General features: G+C 37.2%; 1 protein-coding gene and 1 pseudogene across 1 annotated transcript in view; one reads left to right on the plus strand and one right to left on the minus strand.

The window, feature by feature from the left end:
- LOC148944346 (uncharacterized) overlaps positions 1-22,894 on the plus strand; it is a 574,325-nt gene that overhangs the window by 410,202 nt on the left and 141,229 nt on the right. The gene's annotated exons all lie outside the window — the stretch shown is intronic.
- LOC148944352 (small subunit ribosomal RNA) lies at positions 1,087-2,866 on the minus strand (annotated as a pseudogene).

Here is a 22,894-nt window from a genome sequence, read left to right on the forward strand (position 1 = left end):
AGCGCCCATGCCCTAGGAAAGCTTATCCCATAAATTTCAGCCCGATCGGACAATGTTAAAGGGGGACTGTGGTGGGGAAATTTAACATGGGCTCTTATAGGAAAACGAGGTTTTTCGTAAATATAAATTCGGGGGATAATTTGTTCGGTCTGAAAATATCAAAAGGCCCTAACAGGTCAAATTCCGCTTCGAATGAGTCCTCATTCACCCGAATCCGTTGCCAACTGTGGCCTGTAGGCGTGGCTAATAAAAAAAGAAAAATGAACATTAAGTGGTTTTTGGAAAACAGGGAAGGAGCAATCGGATGGAGCTGAAATTTCGAGGATAAGCTCCCGGGAACTAGAAAAGCTTAACCTCTAAATTTCAGTCCGATCGGAAAACGTTAAAGGGGGGCTGTAGTGGGAGGGTCGAAACTTCCGGCCCAGTTTACCCCATGAAGATAAAGTCGGAGGAGGATGAAATTTTACACGTTTCTTAGTTTGAGCTTGGTTTAAAAAATGCGATCACCGCCGTCTCTCTGCGACCTCTAGGACCAGAAATCGCTTAACATTGTGGTGGGTCGCCTCTTTAAAGAGGCACAAGTGTGCCTCCTTGATACAAACACCAAGACCTCAAGACAATAGCCAGTCATCATCTCGTAGCCCCCCACACGAACATGCTGCTGGGGCAACAACAATTACCTCAGTGTTGGTTCATCTCATCATGACGTCATAGTGATTCCATTGAGACGTGCTACCTCAACAGGCTTTGCATGCTCTACTCCTCTGAGAACCCCAACTACAGAGCCAGCTCACGTAGTCCTCACAGTCAATATTCTCACCATTTCTCCATTGATAAAAACTAAACTTTGAGGAAACCATTCTGACAACAAACTGCCTCAAAGCTCCCATTCCTCAAGACTCCGTTGAGCACTCCTTTTGTTCAACGAATGGCCCCCATGACTGATGCTGCACAAGGGTACTCCTCCCCTGCGAAAAACCAACTTGTGCACCTCAAACACCAAACACGGGAACGTGTATCAATAACAGCGATTAGGCAAACTACTGACCACAGGGGCCAAGAGTCTCCCTCTTGTTTATCAAACGCTAATGATCCTTCTCCAGTTTCACCTACGGAAACCTTGTTACTTGTACTTCCTCTAAGGGATCAAGTTTGAACAACTTTCAGCCACACTACGAGCGGCCCGGAGGCTGCCCTGGCGAGTCGTCCAATGTTCTCACTAAATCATTCAATTGGTAGTAGCGACGGGCGGTGTGTACAAAGGGCAGGGACGTAATCAACGCAAGCTTATGACTTGCGCCTACTAGGGATTCCTGATTCATGGGGATCCTTGCAGTCCCCAATCCCAACCACAGAAGAGGTTCAGCGGTTACCCTGTCCTCTCAGACAGGGAGGACGCGCTGATTCTTCCAGTGTAGCGCGCATGCGGCCAAGGACATCTCAGGGCATCACAGACCTGCTATTGCTCACTCTCATATGGCTAGACGCCACTTGTCCCTCTAAGAAGTGTGATCCACCCCTAGGATCCATCGTCTATTTAGCAGGCTAGAGCCTCGTTCGCTATCGGAATTAACCAGACAAATCGATCCACCAACTAAGAACGGCCGTGCACCACCACCCACTGAATCAAGAAAGAGCTCTCACTCTGTCAATCCGTCCAGAGTCCGGACCTGGTGAGTGGTCTCGTGTTAAGTCGCCTGATTACGCAGGATCAACTCCGTTTGGGGACAGTCCGTCACGTCCATGCAGTGACTTCTTAGAACAACGCCGTCAAAAGTACCACCCACACTGTTGTTTCACGGACGCGGCACGAGGATTCATTCACGTCCTGTCAGCGTATCGCTGTTTGACATTGTTTATAGTTAGAACTAGGGCGGTATCTGATCGCCTTCAAACCTCTAACTTTCGTTCTTGATTAATGAAAACATTCTTGACAAATGCTTTCGCATTTGTTCGTCTTGCGACGGTCCAAGAATTTCATCTCTAGCGTCGCAGTACGACTGCCCCCATCTGTCCCTGTTAACCATTACCTCAAGTCCAGAAAACCAACATAATAAGACCGAGGTCCTATTCCATCATTCCATGCTGTGATATTCAGGCGCGGTGCAACTGCTTTAAGCACTCTAATTTGTTCAAAGTAAACGTATCGGCCCCACAGGACACACGGTTAAGAGCACCCCGAACGATCCAATGAATTGTCCGATTGAGGCAGTGACCACTGTGAGGCGGCACCACCTGACCGAGACCCACATCCAACTACGAGCTTTTTAACCGCAGCAACTTTAATATACACTATTGGAGCTGGAGTTACCGCGGCTTCTGGCACCAGACTTGCCCTCCAATGGATCCTCGTTAAAGGATTTAATGTGTACTCATTCACATCACAGGGCCTCGGATGAGTCCTGAATCGTTATTTATCGTCACTACCTCCACATTCTGGGAGGGGGTAATTTGCGCGCCTGCTGCCGTCCGTTTTTGTGGTAGCCGGGTCTCAGTCTCCCTCTACTTTCTCTAACCCAGCGTAACCGTTCCCAGGGGCACCAATTGGAGGCACAGCGCATACCCGCGACAGTGGATCAGGCCGACATAGTAAAGTCACGTCGCCGGAGCGAGACCGTGAGAGAGGCTCTAGTTATTCAGAGTCACCAAGAGACGAGCCGAAGCCCGATTGGTATTGATCTAATAAAAGCACCCCTCCCGTGAAGTTGGGGCTATTGTGCATCTATTAGCTCTAGAATTACAACAGTGATCCCAATAGGATAGGGGAATCTCTTATGACACTTCAAATTTGGCGTTATCAAGTCGCGGTGTTGAACTCTTTGGGAGTATGAATTTAAATTAATTTATTACTAAGTGATCCACTTTGACTCTAAAGTCCTTCTAAAACAGCTACATCCGATAATTGCAAATATTTACAATTCTTCACCACTTCACAACTACATAGTCATACCCTGGAGTCTTAATACCTTTGAACGCATCATTTCAATGCACCTTAATCCCATAGTCAAAGGCTCTAATAATACAAAAATCATAACCTAATCAAGGATTCCACAATATCCAAAATTCGTCTAGCTCAACAGATGCTAGGACCACAGTGATTCCCTGTGGCTCAAAACCAAAAGTCCGGTCTAATAAAGTGAATACGAGAAACGGAGGAAAAGCAATGAGAAAGAGATTGGTGAAAACGGTCTGACAATACAGGGATCGGCCGCAACAAGATGCGCAACAAAAGGGAATTAGGCGCCTTTTCCATTCAGAATTCCATTCCAAGCAGCCACTACCTGACAGCCACTAGAAGGTTGGGATGCAATTTCTATACTTGGAAATACCACTGGAAAGAATTGAATGGTACCTTTGGTAAATACATATAAGATTCCATATCAGAACTAGGGACAAGAGGAACACTAATAAATACCTTTTACTCTTTCTAATTGTAATACTTGTTTCACTCAAAAAATATATCCTTCAACTCTCATAGTCCCATATATAGGTCTAGGACATATGTTTATACAGGACAACAAAAACACTGAAACCACATAATTATTTCTTTACAACATACAACCTGTTTTTATTAATCATATTATCAAGTCCATTTTCCTTGTTATCTATATTCATAAATCTGTTTAAATAATGATTGATATGCATTATATCTGAATATATTCTACAATCAGATATAGATCAAATGGCTTTGACAGGTCAATGAACTAAGGTAAAAGATGTATACAATTCAAAAGTTGATACAGGGATGGGTGAACACACTACTTGATTTGGTATTAGCCTATAATTGGGGCTATTGAGAAGGAAACATTTTAAGACAGCAATTGTTCCTTTACAATATGAAACAAAAAAGTAGTTAAAATTTTGAAGGTGCTTCCACTATACTTTATCCCACCCCTCTTATGTACCAATGTATTGCCAAAATTGTATATTTCCCATCTGTTTTTGTGTTTCTTGACTTCATCAATATTTATTTAATTTAAAGAAAACAAGGGTTTAAACAAGAGTGATGCATGGGAAATATATTAGTAGGGCTATATACTTGCAGAATAGTGGAAGGGGTAAATTACACTGGAAGTGCCTTCAAAATAGGTTAACTACAATTTTTCTCCATACTTTTAAGTGAGAATTGTTTTCTTCATGTTTCTTATTCAGTAGCTCTGATGTAAGACTAATAGACCTTGATTTCTGTTTTGGTAAATTTCTTGTTTAGTGACTTTTTGCTGTCTTGGAAAATATTTGAGTCAGCTGAATGAATCTTCTAAGAATGCATCAAGATAATAATTAATAATCTCTTAGGAAAATTTTTTGAAATACTTACCTCCACCTCCTTCTCCCTTTAGAAGGCACTGCTATTTGATGACCTTAAACAATCCTTGTGAAACCTTGCAAATTAATAAATATAGATAGCACATTTTGATTGTAATTGGACTTTATTCCCTCGCCCCACCCCCAATGTGCAAAAATATAGGCTAGCCTAGCCCAAATTCTATATTTCCAATATATTTTCTGTTTCTTGATTTTGTCATTATTGATTCAATTTTTTGGCAGATTGTTAAGACAAGAGTGAGTGTAAAAATGAGCATTAAATATGTAAGGTAAAATTCTAGACAAGCTACTTTTTGATAGTCTTGGAATTTTGACAAAACCACATTATATCTTAATTTTGAGTTTGTTTTTCTCTGGTTTTAGTTGAAAATGCAATTCCAGTTATTAGAGTAGAATTTTAAGCCATATTAAAGTTTTTTCCTAAATTTTGGAAATATATTTCCAGATCTTTGAAACTTCCCAAATTTGGATTGAGCAAAGTTGTAAAGCTGAAAACAATTTTTTTGTACTTTTTTTTAAGCAGAAGATCTATTCTGCATGGTTTCACATTTATAAAACAAAGGTTTTTAAAGTTCATCAAAGGTCAGTGCCCTCTATTGGGGAAAGGTGTAGAGATGGGTTGGCTACTTTAAAATATCTTTCAAGGACATACTTTAGTATGTAAACCCATCACAGAAAGCTTCATTTTTGTAACCTAACCCCTTCCCAAGATAGCAACAAATAGATTGTCTAGAATTTTACCATATATAATTCAGACTATATATTTGCATGGGCACCCATTAGGGGGAACACGGGGGGGGGCATCTTCACCTTAGTACTCTTAGCATCATTAGTTACAGTAACTATAGTTGTAGTACTAAAAGTATACACATAGTGCCTTCTGGCTAGTTCAAAATCCCCCACAATGTACTCTCAAAGATTCAACTTATTAATATAAGTTGCGCTTGAGATATTGTTTATCATCATTTTGAAAATCCACACGTTAATATTTTTTTTTGAATTAATTCGGCTTCTCTCTAAATCGTTATTGCATGTGCGTACTGCGTATGTGTTTATATTCGCTATCTAATATTATTCTGAGGGTTGTGGGGGGGGGGAATCTAAAAATAATAATTTATAGACCTTTAAACTATGCTGAACAAAATGGCTATCTCAAAATTTTGATGGGATGTGTTTGGGGAAGTGATTGACGCGGGGAAGGGGGAGCTTGTTGCTGCATGAGCTCTTTTTGAAGTTCCTATGATATTTTTTTCTATAAGAAGTACCCTGGTCTAAAAAACAAAACAAAATATTGTGCCCACATTGCTCTTTACTTAGGCAGCACTATTGTGCTGACTTTGACATTTTGTTTTGAGATTTTATTTATACAGCACTGGAAGTGCCAATTAGACCATGCAAGCCCCTTCTATAATTCAGCCTATGGGCACCCATGTATATTTACACATTAGGGGGGTGGAGATAAAGTATAATAAACTTGCAGTTAAAAAGTGTTAATTACAAGTCTAGAGAAGGCCATGTACAGAATGAAACATGTTAAGAAAACAATTCACAATATGCAGAATAACTGTTGATAACACATAGTGCATGTATCTCAGCTATACTTTATCCCTAACTCCTTCTCCTAATGTGCAAATATATAACCCGAATTAGATATTTCCAATGCCTCCCATCAGTAACTTGTTTTTCTGTTTTGTTTTGTCACAGTTGATTAAATTTACTGGTACAATGGATGAATTTCAGCCGTTTATTTGCAAATTAAGGGGGATGACCGGGGGGGGGGGTAATGTATAGCAGGGTTACAAGCAAGATATCAGCAACAATTATTTCTGTATATTAACTATCAAGTATGAATTGTTTTTTTTAACATGATTCCCTCTCTAGGTATATACCATTACAAGTAGGGAAATATGTATATTACAAAGTATAAATTATTTTCTTGACATGATTTTTTTGCAACAGTCCCAATTCTTGACTAAGCCTACGCCACAAAAAGTTTCGGCCAGATCTGTCAAATATACAGAAAAAGGATAGATCTGCATACAATTCAAGTCTTGTCTTAATCTGAGCAGTAATAAAATTCCTTGTAACTTGTAAGACTCCTAACGCAGATCCATCTCAGCCATGCAGAAATAAATTCCTAATGGCGAAGCGTCTCAGAATAGAAAGCGTTCTACGCGCTAAAGGAGGGCTCTTGTCTTTTCGGTGCATAACCATGGCTAAGCCACAGTGATTTTGGAATTTTTGTCTGGTTCCAAACTTTCAGTCAAAATAAGCCCGTTTTTTAACAAAAAAAGCCATTTTCCCGCCCCACGGCCCTCACGCCCACTCCAAAATTCAGCCCACACCTGACGGCTAAAACAAGCCCACGGGGCGGAAAACAAGCCCATCTGACAACACAGCTCAGCAGTATCTCAAGAACGACTGAGGGTGTCATGTTCAAACTTTCGGGGCTACTTCTGCTCTTAAAAATTAACCAAATCAAAATAGCGTAAGTGTATCCATGTTATCAAAGAAAGTAAACAGATTTTTTTGCGAATGGTATCAAGTTTTCCATTTTAGGTCAACTAGAGGAGGTATGAAACTAAATTAAACACTACTAATTGTGTTCACATTTTTAAAAGGGTGCATGTTGTTAAAAATTGCTGAAAATTTTTCTCCAGCATACAAATAGCAGGCCAAACTATAAAGTCTTAAAAAACAAAAAGATTTAAAGTTTTATTTTCTTTTTCCCTGAAAAGCCTATGTCAATATAAAACGAACAGAAATTAATTAAAAAAACTGTTTCCACAAAATAATTTTTTCAAAGAAAAGTAAAGAACTCCATTAAACAAAAAATTTGCAAAAATAAAATACAAATGAATGCGTATTGTCAGTTTAATATACACATACTGATATTTAGTAATCAAAATATTAATATTATTTGATTTATTAAATTTATAAAAGTAAACACATTTATACTTTTTTCAGTAAAGTGCAAATTTTGTTCTGGCCTTGGGAAGGCATAGGGGTTTTGCGCCCAACTTATGTTAATTTCTGATTGTTTTGAGTTTGACTCGGTTATTTATTGCAATTTCTGTCCGTTTTGGGTTTCATTTATTTATCGATGCTGATTTTTGGTAGTTTAACGCTTGGTAGATTATTTTATTTTTGCAAATTTTTTGTTTAATGGAGTTCTTTACTTTTCTTTGAAAAACTTATTTTGTGGAAAAAGTTTTTTTAATTAATTTTCTAAAAAAGGGAGATAGACCCCCTCGAAGTCATTTTAATGAAAATCACACCATTAGATTCAGCGTATCAAAGAACCCTACTGTAAAGGTTTCAAGATCATCTGCAAAAATATGGACTTCTGTAATTTTTGCCAGAAGAAATTTCACAGATGCTTATTTATTTGTTTGCTTGTTTTTTTTTTCCAGGAGTGATCGTATCGACCTAGTGGCCTTAGACCATCGAGAGAGGGCTCATTCTAATGGAAATAAAAGATTCTAGTGCCCTTATTAAATGAGCAAAATTATTGGAGGGCAACCAGGCCCCCTCCCACGCCACCTTTTCCAAAATCTTCCGATCAAAATTTTGAGATACGTTTTTCTTCAGCAGTGTTGAAAGGCCCAATAACGTTGTCCTTAGAGATAAAAAAAAACCATGGGAAAGATTTTGAAGTTATAACAATTTACCCATTGTTTTATTTGTTATTTCGAATATGCATATATTTTTTTGTGGAAAGAGCAGGAATTTTCTCCTAGGAGGATTTTACACGGGGAGAATTTTCCAGGGAGAGGAAAGTTTTACAGGGGGAAACTTTTCAGGGGAAATTTTACACTTGGTGAATTGGCCAGAATTCCTATCCAAATTTTTTTTATTTGTCTTGTTTTTTCTTTGCCGATTCAATTTTAGACATGGAGATGTTAAGGGTAATTGTCCAGGGTAAATTTTCACCAGGACTGAATTGCCCAGAGGATATTTCTGTGGGGAGTGGGATTTTTCCGTGGAAGGGGGGGGGGGGGCAGGTATTCTGGCGTTATGAAAAAACGATCAGTAGCATTAAAACTTAAAATGAACAGAAATTATAACGTATATAAGGGGGAGTGTCTCCTCCACAACACCTTGCTCTTTATGTTAAAGTTTAATTATTTTCCCCAATTCTTTAAAAACAACTCCTGAAACACAAGGGTTTTTAATTAGAACAATAAGTAACTTTTTTTAAAGTATCGAAAAACTATAGCATGAAGAGCAAAGTCTTGAGGAGGGGGAAACCCCCTCATATACACAATAGTTTCTGTTCGAAGTTTTCATGTTGCTCCTTACTTTCAGTTGATTTTTTTTTTATTTAATGAAGCTTAGAGACAAACATTTTTCTAAAGACAATGAAAAAGTGTGTCAATTAAAGTAAAAGTACATAAAAATGGAAAAAGTAATTAATCTTAAAAATATACAAAACAATACCCTACTTAAAAAAACTAAGATATAAACTTCCCGTATTCAGTTCTGTTGAGAAATGCTGAAGCGTTGAACGGATATTTTTCAACAATTAATTAAAAAAACCTTTTTCCACAAAATAAGTTTTTCAAAGAAAAGTAAAGAACTCCATTAAACAAAAATGAGCAAAAATAAAATCAAATAATCTACCAAGTGTGAAACTACCACAAATCAGCATCGATAAATAAATGAAGCCCAAAACGAACAGAAATTACAATAAATAACCGAGTCAAACTCAAAACATATTTTTAGAAAATTCCTCAAAAACATATTTTCTATCTGTTAATCAACTACGCTGAACAAAATGTCTATATCAAAATTTTACCCCTTGCCCTGAGGGTTGTGGGGGAGCGTCCTACTCAAAAACATTTTTTCTATCTGGAAATCAACTACACTGAACAAAATAGCTATCTCAAAATATTGATTGGATGTGTTTGGGGGAATGATGGGCGTGGGAGGGGGGGGGGGGCTAGCTGCCCTCCAATCACTTTTGACTATTTAAAAGGGCACTAGCCCTTTGAATTTCCAATCAAATTAGTCTTTTTTGAAGTTTCTACGACAACCCCTTCTATAAAAACCTTATATGCCCCCAGGGCATAACTTACAGCCCTTGCTGCGACGGTTGTGGGGGATTGTCCTTCTCAAAAACATATTTTCTATCTGGAAAATAAACTAGCCTACGCTAGACAAAATGGCTATCTCAAAATTTGGATTGGATGTGTTTGGGTGAATGATGGACGTAGGGAGGGGGGGGGGGGCTAGTTGCCCTCCAATCACATTTGACTATGAAAAAGAGCACTAGCCCTTTGAATTTCCAATCAAATGAGCCCCTTTTGAAGTTTCTATGACAACGCCTTCTATAAAAACTTTATATACCCTAGGACATAACATGTTCTCTTCAAAAGTCTATTTTCTATCTGGAAATCAACTACGCTGAACAAAATGGCTATCTCAAAATTTTGATTGGATGTGTTTGGAGGAATGATGGGTGGGAGGGTGGCTAGTTGTCCTCCAATCACTTTCGACTATTAAAAAGGGCACTAACCCTTTGAATTTCCAATCGAATGAGCCTGTTTTGAAGTTTCTACGACAGCATCTTCTATAATAACCACAGTTGATATAATTATAAAGGATGATCTGTCAAGCTCTCACACATTAAAAAAACTCAGACACAGGTGAGAGTGCTCCAGAGACTTTTGTCGAAGATAAAAAAATATGCGGCATCAGATCTTTTAACTGGTAGACGATTCCGACTGTGATCTAATCAGAAATAAGTAGAAACCCGCTCGTCCGAATAATGCGATTTTTTGGAAACAATCGGAAACAGACTAACCCGCTAATGCAGAAAGAAGTGGGAGGAGCTTTTTGTTAGCACCGAGAACGAAGACCAGAAATGATCTGCGATAAGCTTACTGGATAATTATATGAATTGTGATAAAAACCTTATATAGCTCCAGGGCATAACTTAAAACCCTTTTTCCGAGGGTTGTGGGGATGTGTCCTACTCAAAAAGATATTTTCTATCTGGAAATCAACTACTCTGCACAAACTGGCTATCTCAAAATTTTGATTGGATGTGTTTGGGGGAATGATGGGCCTGGGGGTGGGCTAGTTGCCCTCCAATCACTTTTGACCATTAAAAAGGGCACTAGCCGCTCCGATATCCATTCGAATGAGACCTTTTCGAAGTTTCTACGACAACTCGTTCGATACGAATTGCCCGGGTATGGAGAAAAAAAAAATACATTGTGCCCACATCGTTCTTTACTTAGGCAGCGCTAGCGCGCTGCCTGTGATATCGACAGTTTTGAACTTGATTATCAAACACCAAAATGTTTAATGCCTTTAGACTCAATTGCTTATGAAAGTAACGCATTATCGAATTAGTTTGTTCAGAGTAAAAAACTAAAACTAATATTAAGAAAATCAAATAAGAATTTTAAATTCAAGATTTTTAACACAATTTTGAATACCAAAAACCAATATATTTGACACCTTTATACTTCATAACTGTAAATAATTACATCTTCTGCAAAGTGACAACTAGATTAATACAATTACTCCTGGAAAAATAAATATATGATAATAAATCACAAAAAACGTATCCATTCAAGGGGAAATACAAAAATTCCCAGCATTCCGTTCAGGGAAAACATTTCTGAATAGAGTGGCTTCACACGAGTATATCAGCTCATGGGTACTCTGGCAATGCAAGCAAAAGTTCATGTCATATTTTTACCGAAATCGGCCCTTATTATTGTTTTCCTTACGTTTTCTTTAATTATACGAACTTTCTTGTGCACTAATAACTGCATTCATTACTAATAAAGAAATACATATTTAGGATCACCATAAAAAGTGCATACTTTGATTGCATTTTATCAATAGGTAGGCTCTTACACTTTAGTTATTGGGTCAAAATCCATTGGCCGTCAGTCGATTATGTGGTAACACACATTTTTTCCATGGTTTTTCCATATTCTGCCTTTTTTCTTTTGATTTTCTTATAATTAATTTATAGTCCGAAATTTCCAGGGGGGCATGACCCCCTGCCCCTCTCCTGCCGGCGCCCATGAACTAGAATGATGTGAAAGGAGGAACTGCCTTCCCCTGAATCAAAGTTGAATCAGGAACACAGTTTGACTGTCAGTCTTTTTTAAGCGAAATGCTCCGCAAAATGTAACTTATTTTTGCTAAAATTAAGGGGGCGAAGGTTAAATTGATTGAAGTTTTAGCGTGGGGAATAGGACATGTATCCACTTGACTACAATAATGATCCCCCTTCCCCTAGTTGCAACCCTAAAGTTTAGTGATTGTCTGGCCTTTTTCTCTAGCATAATATGTCATATAATTCTAATTTAGGTAGTTTTTGCTATGTTTAAAATGGTTTAGCTATCTTGAAAAAAAGAGGGTTAAGAAAATGAGACAAATCTACTGTGTAATGTATACCCTGAGAAGGTATTTTGAGGCACGTACCAGGATTTTATCACCATTTAAATAAGCACTACAAATTCTTAGCCATCAGTTTATATTTAAAATTTCGTTGATAAGTTTTGTAACAATAGGGCTGTTTAATTAGAATAGGAATTTTTTTTTAATGTGCTAAAAAGTTTAGTGCAAAGAGCTGTGCTATGTGCTAAGTGCAGTGTGCTAAAAAGTTTAGTGCAAAGAGTACTAAAAGGTAAATAAAGCATACAACTATTCGTACTGTAAAAACCGACAGTATTCTATAGGTCAGTGACAAATCACAAAATTTATTATTTAGGAAATGTGATGTAGGAATTTTCAAAAGAGTTTTCCTATATGAAATTCTTTTATTTGTCTTACTTTTCCCTTTCCGACTTAATTTTACATGTGGAGATACTCTGGTGGCATTTTCCAGGGCAATTTTCAGCTGTGTTAGAAGTGTCTGAAATATATTTCCGTGGAAGGGGTGAAATCCAAAAATAAAATAAACTTTGCAGGAGCCCTATTTTAAAATAATAATAGAAAAAAAATATTTGATAATTTGAATAGGAATTGAGAAGAAATTCAAAGAAATTAGATTTTAGAAGAGTGGGGAAGGGAGGCAAAGGCTCTCCCCCTGCATAAGTCCCTGAAGTAAATATATAGCAGATGTCTGATTGCCTTTAATGCTTATAATGGATATAAAACAAGATGATTAAATGGTGGAATAACCACTCTTCGTCTTTTTTCTTTTTTCCAAGTCTTTTTTCTTCAACCAAGATGCTTTTTTATGAAAATTAAAATTTAATTTTCTTAATAAAATAAGATGTATTTTTCTCAATTTTTTTTAACAAAATAAGATGAATTTTAACAATTTGCGTTCTTATTTCTGAAAACTAGATCCCTCAATTTATTACATAATAAAATATTATTAAATGATCAAATGCATTGCTTAATTTGGAAACTAAAACGCAACACTCTTAATAGAATAAGATATATTTTAACCGTGTGCATTCTTTTTATAAAAACTAAAACCTAAGTTTCTTAAATCATCAAGAATTATTAATAAATTAGATGTGTTTTTTCAACTTATTTTTCCTTATTTCTGAAAACTAAAACCCAAGTTTCTTAAATGATCAAATATTCGTAATAAAATCAATTGTATTTTATATAAATGCGTTCTTATTTCTGAAAACTAAAACCCTAGTCTCTTAAATGATTAAATATTTTAATAAGATCAAATACCATTTAACAATATGTGTCATTATTTTTTAAAACAGAAACTTTCATCTACATAGATATTAAGTGAACAAAAACTAGAATTAAATCTATATTTATTATTTTAGGCTAATGCAGATCGGTCACTATCAAAACGACCAAAGAAAACAAGAATAGTAGAACTAAAAACACCATAATCAATAAAACCCATAATAGATTTGGAGGGAGATAAGGGTAAGATACTTCCCCCTGGAGATTGGATCCTGTAGTTATCGATACTCTTTTGAGTGCGATAGAAAGCATCCCGAGCCCTCAGGATTTGACTCAGGATGAGCTTATTGACAAGTTTCATAGAGAATCGGATGGTATTTTTGAACAACTCTATTTGGATATATTGACTTGGGATGAGCTCATTGGTGCATTTTATAGAGATTCGGATTAAATTTTGAGCAGATTGATAGGAATAAAATATGTCGTAATCGTACCCCTCCAGATAAAAAAGACCAGTACGACCCATAAACATCAAGTTCAAATATGGGAGTTACATCACCAATTCACTCCTGAATTATTAGCTCTAATTCTAGTGGATTATCGCACAACATCACTGCAGGAAGGAAAAGTGGAAGAGACTTTCAAAAAATATTAAAAAAATAGGCCTCAATTAATATTTTTGCGCAATTGGCGAATGTTTGCTATGCTTAAATCAGCTGTCAATGCGAAAGTAATGTAATGATGTTTGCAAATTTTGTTTATTAATAAAAATGTATATATGTATTTAAAAAAATAGGTTGTTTTCTCATAATTCAATTTGCATGTTCATGAAAGAATTCATACAATCGAAAATTCATACAAGTGTATATAAAAAGTATTATGAAAAGCACTTTTGAGTGCAACAAACTCAGATACTTGAATCGATGATATGAAAACATCCGCTCAGACACAAAACGAAGAAACAGAGAGAGAGAGAGAGAGAGAGAGAGAGTAAAGAAATACCTACGAACAGAGTCAGACACAAAATCACATAAAAACAGACATAGAAACAAGCAAACATCCGCTCAGACACGCAGGCACAGAGAGAGAGAGAGAGAAAGAGAGAGAGAAAGAGAGAGAGAGAGAAAAAAAAAAAGAGAGAGAGAGAGAGAGAGAGAGAGAGGGAGAGAGAGAGAGAGAGAGAGAGAGAGAGGGAGAGAGAGAGAGAGAGAGCAAGAGAGAGAACTACAAACACACAGAGCTAAACATAAAATCACACAAAGACAGACATAGAAACAAGCAAATATCAGCTCAGACAAACAGACGCAGATAGAGTGACAGATAGAATACTTACAAACACACAGAGTCTACAAAATCTTACAAAGACGGACATAGAGATAGACAAACATCCGCTCAGACACATGGGCGCAGAGAGAGAGTGAGAGAGAGAGTAGAGAGAGAGAGAGAGAGAGAGAGAGAGAGAGAGAGAGAGAGAGAGAGAGAGAGAGAGAGAGAGAGAGAGAGAGAGAGAGAGAGAGAGAGAGAGAGAGAGAGAGAGAGAGAGAGAGAGAGAGAGAGAGAGAGAGAGAGAGAGAGAGAGAGAGAGAGAGAGAGAGAGAGAGAGAGAGAGAGAGAGAGAGAGACAAAAATACCTACAAAGAATCAGAGCCAGACATAATATCACACAAAGACAGACATAGAAACAACTAAACATTCACTCAGATAAACGGGTACAGAAAGAGAGAGACAAAAATACCTACAAAAAACATAGTCAGACACACAAAGACAGACACAGAGATACTCAGCCAACAGGCATGATGAGGAGAGCACAGTTTATATAATTAGGCAGTAAGTTTACCGAAGATGATTTCTGGCTCTTTATTCTCGGTGCGAACAAAAAGCTCCTCCCACTTATTATGCATTAGCGGGTTAGTGTGCATGCGTCAATCAATGAGAAATGGTTAGGAATTGCATTATTCGCAATTGCGAAAGCAGAAAAAAACTTGGTGAGCCGCCCAAGTGGTTTGCAACTGTCACATCTTACAGGTATGACTTAATTTATATACAAATTATGGCTTAATGTATTATTTATATACAATGGACTCAACTGATTGGCCTACGTAGGATTTTATAAAAAAGGGGGTGGGGGTTAATGAAATTTGTGAAAATAAGGAATTTGTTTTCTTTTAATAACTGGTCGAATAGATGTGACGGTTTCAGGGGTGGATCCAGAATTTTTAGGAGGGGGATGGGTGCAAAATAGGTTGATCCGATAAAGTTACGTTAGGAGCAAGTTTAATTGATGCAAACTTTCGTATATATATATATATATATATATATATATATATATATATATATATATATATATATATATATATATATATATATATATATATATATATATATATATATATATATATATATATATATATATATATATATATATATATATATATATATATATATATATATATATATATATATATGTAGGGTCTTATAGGCACACAAGGTCTTATAGAAAGTGATGTCGTAGAAACTTCAAAAAGGGCTCATTCCATTGGAAATTTAAATGGCTAGTGCCCTTTTTAATAGTCGAATGTGATTGGAAGGCAACTAACACACCTTCCAAGCTCAACATTTCCCCAAACACATCCAATCAAAATTTTGAGATAGCAATTTGGTTAACGTAGTTGAAAGTTCTGGAAATTATATCTTTTAGCTGGACACTCCCCCGAAAGTATTCAGGGCAAGGGTTATAAGTTATGCCCTGGGGGCATGTATGGTTCTTATATAGGAATATTCGTAAAAACTTCAGAGAAGGCTCACTGAATTGGAAATTGAAAGGGCGAGTGCCCTTTTTAGTAGTTGAAAGTAATATGAGGGCAACTAACCCCCCTCTCACGCCCACCATTTCCTTAAACACATGGAATCAAAATTTTGAAATATCCATTTTGTTTTAATGAAAGTTCTAGATCACTTTTTAAGCGTCAAAAGATATTGGAGGGTAACCAGCTCCTCCCCCAATCCCTTTTTTCGCAAATGCATCCAATAATAATGTTGGGATAGCTATTTTGTTAAAAATAGTTTAAAGATCATATAAAAAAACTCCGGTGTCGACACAACCCCTCAGGGCCCGGGGACAGGTGTTTTAAGTTATACCCTGGGGGCATATATGGTTATTCAAGAAGGGATACTCGTATAAAGTTCAAAAAGGACTCATTTGATTGGAAATTGAAAGTTCTAGATTAGTTTTGAGAGTCAAAAGAGATTGGAGGGCAAATAGCCCCCCCCCTACGCCTTTTTTTCCTCGAAACCATCCGAAAAGAACTTTGAGCTAGCCTTTTTTTAAAATAGTTCAAAGATCATGTAACGAAAACACTGGGGTCAACACAGCCATCCAGGGCCCAAGGGCAAGTGTTGTAGGCTGTGCCCTGGGAGAATATATTGTTTTTATGGAAAGGATGCTCGTAAAAACTTCAGAGAGGGCTCATTTGATTGGCAATTTAAAGTTCTAGTTCAGTTTGTGAGAGTCATAAGAGATTGGAGGGCAAGAAGAACCCCCCCCCCCAAGAATACGCCCCTTTTTCCCCAAATGTATCCGATAAAAATTTGGAGATAACCATTAAGTTAAAAATTGTTCAAAAATTAGATAACTAAAACTCAGTTGTAAACACAACCCCCAAGGGCCCGGGGGAAGGCATTGTTACTTATGTCCACGGGCATATATGGTTCTTATGAAAGAAAGGGCTTATTTGATTGAAAATTGAAAGTTCGAGCTCAGTTTTTATTTGTCAAAAGAGATCCAAGGGCAACTAGCCCCTCCCCCGACGCCAGTAGGGAGGACCTATCGACTCCGGAACTTACTTAATTTATTCATGGATTATTTATCCGCTAACGGGTCAGTGACACCATTTTTAAGGTCAATCAGGGGGACTGTTTCTAAGTGTATTGACTCCGGGACGAAGTTTGCACATGTGCACTGAATTCGAACGGGCGATATATTGATCCGCTAACGGGAACAGGATCACGCGTCTCTTTCTAGGCCAATCAGGGGATATTTCTAAATGTATTGATCCACGGACGGGACAGAATCACATGTCTCTTTCTAGGTCAATCAGGGAGTTACGTAAGGTTTCCCTTACATCACAATTCGCGCTTGAGGTTTTGTTTATAATGGACATGCGTTGAGGTTAAATTATCATACAGTCTCAAGCCACAAGGGAGAGTACATCTGATATTATTGATTTGGAAACTTTAGCTACATCGATTTATAATGTGAGTTCTATTTAGTAAATTTTCTTGGGTGATTTCCAAATAAAATCATTTTTGTAGTCCCCCTTCAGTATATTTAAATTCAGGGCATACCCCCTTCCAATAAAAACTCCACTATGCGATGTTTATAGTCGTTAGAAAGCGTAAAATACGCTACTATTTACCATGTAACCCCACCCCTATTAACTATTTTAATTCTTTCGTTAGAAATAATTCTCTTTTTGTATAAATTCATGTTTTTTTTCATGCTTTCTCTATCGTCTTAGGTATTAATGCTCCCCACTATGATATTAAGCCGCTAAGATTCAAATAGAGATAATTATTGACACCCTTCAAGTTCGCATCCTGTGTGCTAATTCTTAAGAATTAGGATTGCAAAGGTTTCGCTAAAAAAGATACTTTTTCCCAATTAAAAACAGTAAATCCTTTGAATAGCAAAGAGGGGATGGGTGTTAGTTATAATAAATAGTTTCATATACTATTTGTTTTCCATTTAGAGTACTCAGCGTTTATGTGGGGGTGGGGGAGTAAGGGGATAGATTCATTGTGCTGACATGTACCCCCTCTTGACAAGAAAACTAATGTAGCCTTTCCGACACGCAACTCTTAAGTTTAGTGTTTGGTTAGCTTTTAATTATACCATATTTTGTCTGCTATATTTATGGCTGGCTATTTTGAAATCTATATTTTAAATAATTGGCCTAAATTTGATACACCTTTTGGCCCTAAAGAATAATGCCAAATTTTTTTTTAACTTTCAACACACCTTAGCTCTTTTTGCTTTAAATTATATGTTGTTTTATTTTCTAAATGGTAAAAATAGGATTTCTATGCTTTTCGGGTTTATTTTCAACATGGAGTGTATTTAATTTTTTCTCTAAATGGTGGAAATATTTAATTCTATCCTAAGGCTAACCAGACTACTGTTTGTCAGGGTTTATTTCTCACAAGTTGTGTAATAAAAACTTTGATTTCTGAGCTTAGTTTCTTCCTCGCAAATTTTTACTTTTTGCTTTGCTGAAAAGGGGGGAGGTGCTTCTTTGAGACAAATGCTTTGTAGACAAAATTATGCCTGACAATAAGTTCTGTTTTTCTTCTTTAAAAGGGAGTCGTTATTTTATACAAAATTTTCTCTTATTTTTAAGGACAATTTTTAGCAATGCCCTCCTCCTGAAAAGAGAGCTAGGGGTAACGACACTACTTCAATGCAACAACTGAAGATAGCTGGCCCATCGAGAGCCACACACATCCGTTTCAGACCAGCGTTGCCTGCCCAAGTCTCATCTGTGCCAGCCCCTATGCAGCCAGGTACGAAGGATAAAGAGAGAATGGGCGGGTAACTACAAAATGGTGAACCCCACTGCTCCAACCCCCCAAGCTAGTGACATCGCTGCACTGGCTGCAAAACCCTGTGACATTGCTGGTTCGGCTACACAAGATCGCGATGTCAATATCCCGTACATCCTCCGACATGCTTTGCCAGAACCATCCGGCACTCAACTACAGCCAGAATTTGAAAAATGAAAGTTTAAATTTTATTTCTTGCTATTTTTTCTCCCAATGGAAACATAGTGTTCTCCTTTTGAATCATATCAAATACATGCATTCAACCTGCTGAATTCGGTTAGCGAAGTAAAAAAAGGCACTATATCCCAGCCATAGTAAGTAGCAAAATCTTTGCGATATAAACTGCTTTATTAACGAATGCTTGCTTCTACAAATATTATAAAAAGGACTTTCTATCAGAATGAGTTGTGCATCATGAAAGGGATAGGCTATCCATTTCAAACCAATTAAAGACACTGGTTTTTTTTCAAAGCATATAGAGAGTATTAATATGAAATTTTTCGGGGGAGTTGTTTGAACAAAATCAAAACCTACTAAGTCATGTTTTAAATTATAAATATCTTATATTAAATTGGAACTTTCAGAATATATAGAGTAGTTAGAGCGGTGAATTAACCAAATGCTACTACTACTACTACTAAGCGTTTCTTTAGGCCCATGTAAATAACAATCCAATTTTAAAAATAGAGTGATTTAGACACTTTGAAAATAAGCTGTTTTCTTTTATAGATTGCATTGGTTCCATATTCATTGTCACCCCCCTCATCAGTTGAAGAAGAAGAAGAAGAACTTGCATCTATGGAGTTTAACGCCATTCAGGACGATTCACCTATCAACGATTGGCATGGTATCGTTAATTCCATTGAAATACTTGACAATATTGATGATTTTCTAACTAATTATATTAATGTAGATAGTAGCACAGTTTAGCAGGGGGCTTGCCATTGCTAAGTACAAATACTTTACAACTTTTAGACGATTTTGTTAATGAATTAACCGAGAACCCTCCCCCCACTGATTTAATTGGCATAGTTACTATTCAATCAAATGAAATGACTTCGCATAGTCCTATCATTGAACAAAGTGGAGGAGGGGTGGTGATGATATACAAGAGGGGGAGGGTAAAAATACACAATTTACAACACTTCCACAATTCAACCAATTAAATTCAATATTAGATACAATAGTCGTCTATACCACAACCTTTGGGGATCCCTTTAATTCGCTACTGGGGGGGAATTTTATATTTGACCCTATAGATATTATTCGTATATATGTAGATAAAATCTGTGCGCTGCTAGAAAACCAGATTCAGCTATGGGGGGTAGGGACTCTATTAAGGTTTCAATTGTTTTAAAGATATTTTATTTAAATGAGGGCAAAAGTGAGGTATATTACCATTATGTACATACCGAGATGCTAGTGGTCTACCCACATTTAGAAAATTATGAAACAGTTTACATGCAATGGGTAGACCAAATTACTACGCATCTCGAAAATTATAATGAAGACGGGAGTGGGTCAATAGTTTTATTTATTGAAAATTTTAAGTGTTAATATTTGTAAATTTAAAAAGATTTTATTTTAAGACGGGGAGGGGAAAGGGCAATAGTTTTAAAATATAATCCCGATTTAGAAGGTTGTCAAGGCATTCTACGAATCTGTTTTTAAACAGGTCAAAATGCTCCATGTATGCTTCCCTAATGTCAGTTTTCGAACCTCTAAAACGTGATGCTTCAAAGTAAAATTTGTATTATTGGGATGTGCCTGGAAAGGAGGACTCCGATTTTCCCCCTTCAGATTTTTCATGTGTAGATAGTAAATTTCCAGTAACGCTAAGATCCATTGATATTTTTGAACGGGCCAATGCCCGTTTAAATATCGGCGTTACTGTGATCCAGTATGAAAATGAATTTGAGGATGGGGCTCGCTCTAATAAAAAGGGTGTGTTGTACCCAGTTATAGGCCCGTCAATTCAATTGGTGAAGCACCGGGTTTGGTTATTGTACACACCACATAGTGAACCCGATGCAATTGACTATTTTAACCAAATTACAGATATCAGTAGAGTTCTGGGGGAGCGTAAGAAAATAGGGGTACGTTTCTACTGTCCAACATGCCTGTCCCAATTTCGTATTTATTTAAAGCTACAGAATCACATGAAACATTGCAGACGGCATGGCTACCAATCAGTGGAAACAGTTTTGGGTGACAGGGCCATTTTAAAATTTAAGAATTTCCAAAATACCCTCCTCCAAAGCAATAAAATCTCTTTAGATTGTGAAGCTAGGCTAGTGGATGTGAACGATCATCGATTTCCGAATCGAATTAAAGAACATTAAGCTATTGCGGTTTCCTATGCCCACGCACAAAGACACAAATCTAACACAATGCAGTTGTTAGAAATAGTCGAGACGTTGGATGAGAATGAGTGCATGATCAAGGCATTAACTAAATTAATTGACACTGTGAATGGAGCTATTTGTCATTTGAGAAATACCCATTACCCAATGTTTTTGTCTGCAGAGAATCGTCTAGCGATTAAAAATTAAAAAAAATATGCTGTGTTTTTAAGGGGGAACATAGAGAGGGGCTAAGGGAAAAGGGACTAGGGGGAAGGGGAAAGTGCGTGACCATAATCACTTATGGCAGGAACCATCATCAGGGGATAGTAATTTTCGTGGTGTAGCACATCAATCGTGCAATGTGAATGTAAGCCAGCAGTTTTTTATACCGGTTTTCATTCACAATTCAAATTATGATTTAAAATTTATTTTACCGGCTTTGGCACGTACGTACAGGGAGGGAGGGGGAGTAGATAGTACATGGATAAACAATTCATTTGTCTACAATATTGTACCCAAATCAGCTAAGAAGCTGGTGCTTCTCGAGTTGAAATGGCAGATAGTGAATAATGGGCATACATTTCGGAATAAAATCTGGTTTTTAGATTCTTTTAGTTTTTCCCCAAAGCATTGAGTCAATTGATTCAAGTGCAGAAAAGCCACAATTTTGATAGTTTTCCTCTGCTTAAACAGCACTTTCCAGACAGTGAAATGTATGACCTACAGACCTGTAAGGGCATATATGCATACGACTATTACTGTTCTGGCGCTTGGCACAGCGAGGTGAAACTACCTCCAATTGAAGCTTTCTATAATTCACTCACCAATAATGAATGCACTGCCGAGGAATATCAATTTGCCGAGAGGGTTTGAGCTAAGGGTAATTGCAAAAATGGGAGGGATTACTGTAGACTATACTTTGCCAGTGATGTTTTAACTCTTTTAGGTATTGTCTGTAAGAACACAGACCAAATCCATTCAGAGTTTGAATTTTATATAGGTTATTATTTTTCCGCAACACATTTAGTGATGGACTTGATTTTTTAAATTAGTAGGGAGGAAATAGGGATGATCACTGATGTAGATCAACACCATTTTGCAGAAAGATCAACGAGGGGGGGGGGGGGTATTTTTTTCATGGGAATCGCGTTCTAGCAACAGACTCATGTGAACAAGACACTGGTGTAAAGTCGAATGCAGTTTTCCTTGACATAAACTCGTTGTACCCCTCGGCAATGTCTCACTACTCTTTGCCGTGTAGAAACTATAAATGGCTTAAGAATCCTTGTGAGATCCCAAACATTCACACCGTCGAGGACAATGGGCCACAAGGATGGTTCTTTGAAATTGACGGGCACATACCAATGGCGCTTTATGATTCTGTCAAAGATTATTTATTCCCTTGTGTGAATCGACCAGTAAACAAGAAATCGCTGAGCCCATAAAATCAATCTTTGGTCGATGATATGGGCATGCACTCGAAGCCCTCCAAACAGAAACTGATTGCAGATCTAGACCCAAAGCTAAATATTGTTGTTCACCATGTGCTTTCGCGGTGGATGGTGAACAATGGTTTCAAGATAGCAAAAAAACATTGGGTCCTGCAATTCAGTCAGAAACCCTAATTGAAAACGTTTATTACCTTTGTCGGTAAACGCTCTCAGGCCAAAAGTAAAGTAGAAAAGGAAATGAACAAGGTCATTTTAAATTCAGCGTTATGCAAAATGTGTGAAAGCGTGCGAAATAGATCCCGTTGTGACCTCGTAACCTGCCCCTAAGAATGTGCACGAATTATTTCCGACCCTAATTTTACATCGTTTATGAACACAGAGCCGAACATAGTTTTTCTATACAAGAAAAAGAGAAATGTTGTACTGAACAAGAATATGGCGGGAGGTAGTTAAGTAATGAAAATTTCCAAAAAGCTCATGTTTCCCTATTTTTACAAGGTGTGCAAGGTACAATGGCCAAGTGAGGGGGAGGTTCAAGCTTATTAT

Source organism: Artemia sp. Qi Xiang Cuo, chromosome 14 (genome assembly GCF_049724085.1).
Source record: "Artemia sp. Qi Xiang Cuo chromosome 14, ASM4972408v1, whole genome shotgun sequence".
Taxonomy (NCBI): Eukaryota; Metazoa; Arthropoda; class Branchiopoda; order Anostraca; family Artemiidae; genus Artemia; species Artemia sp. Qi Xiang Cuo.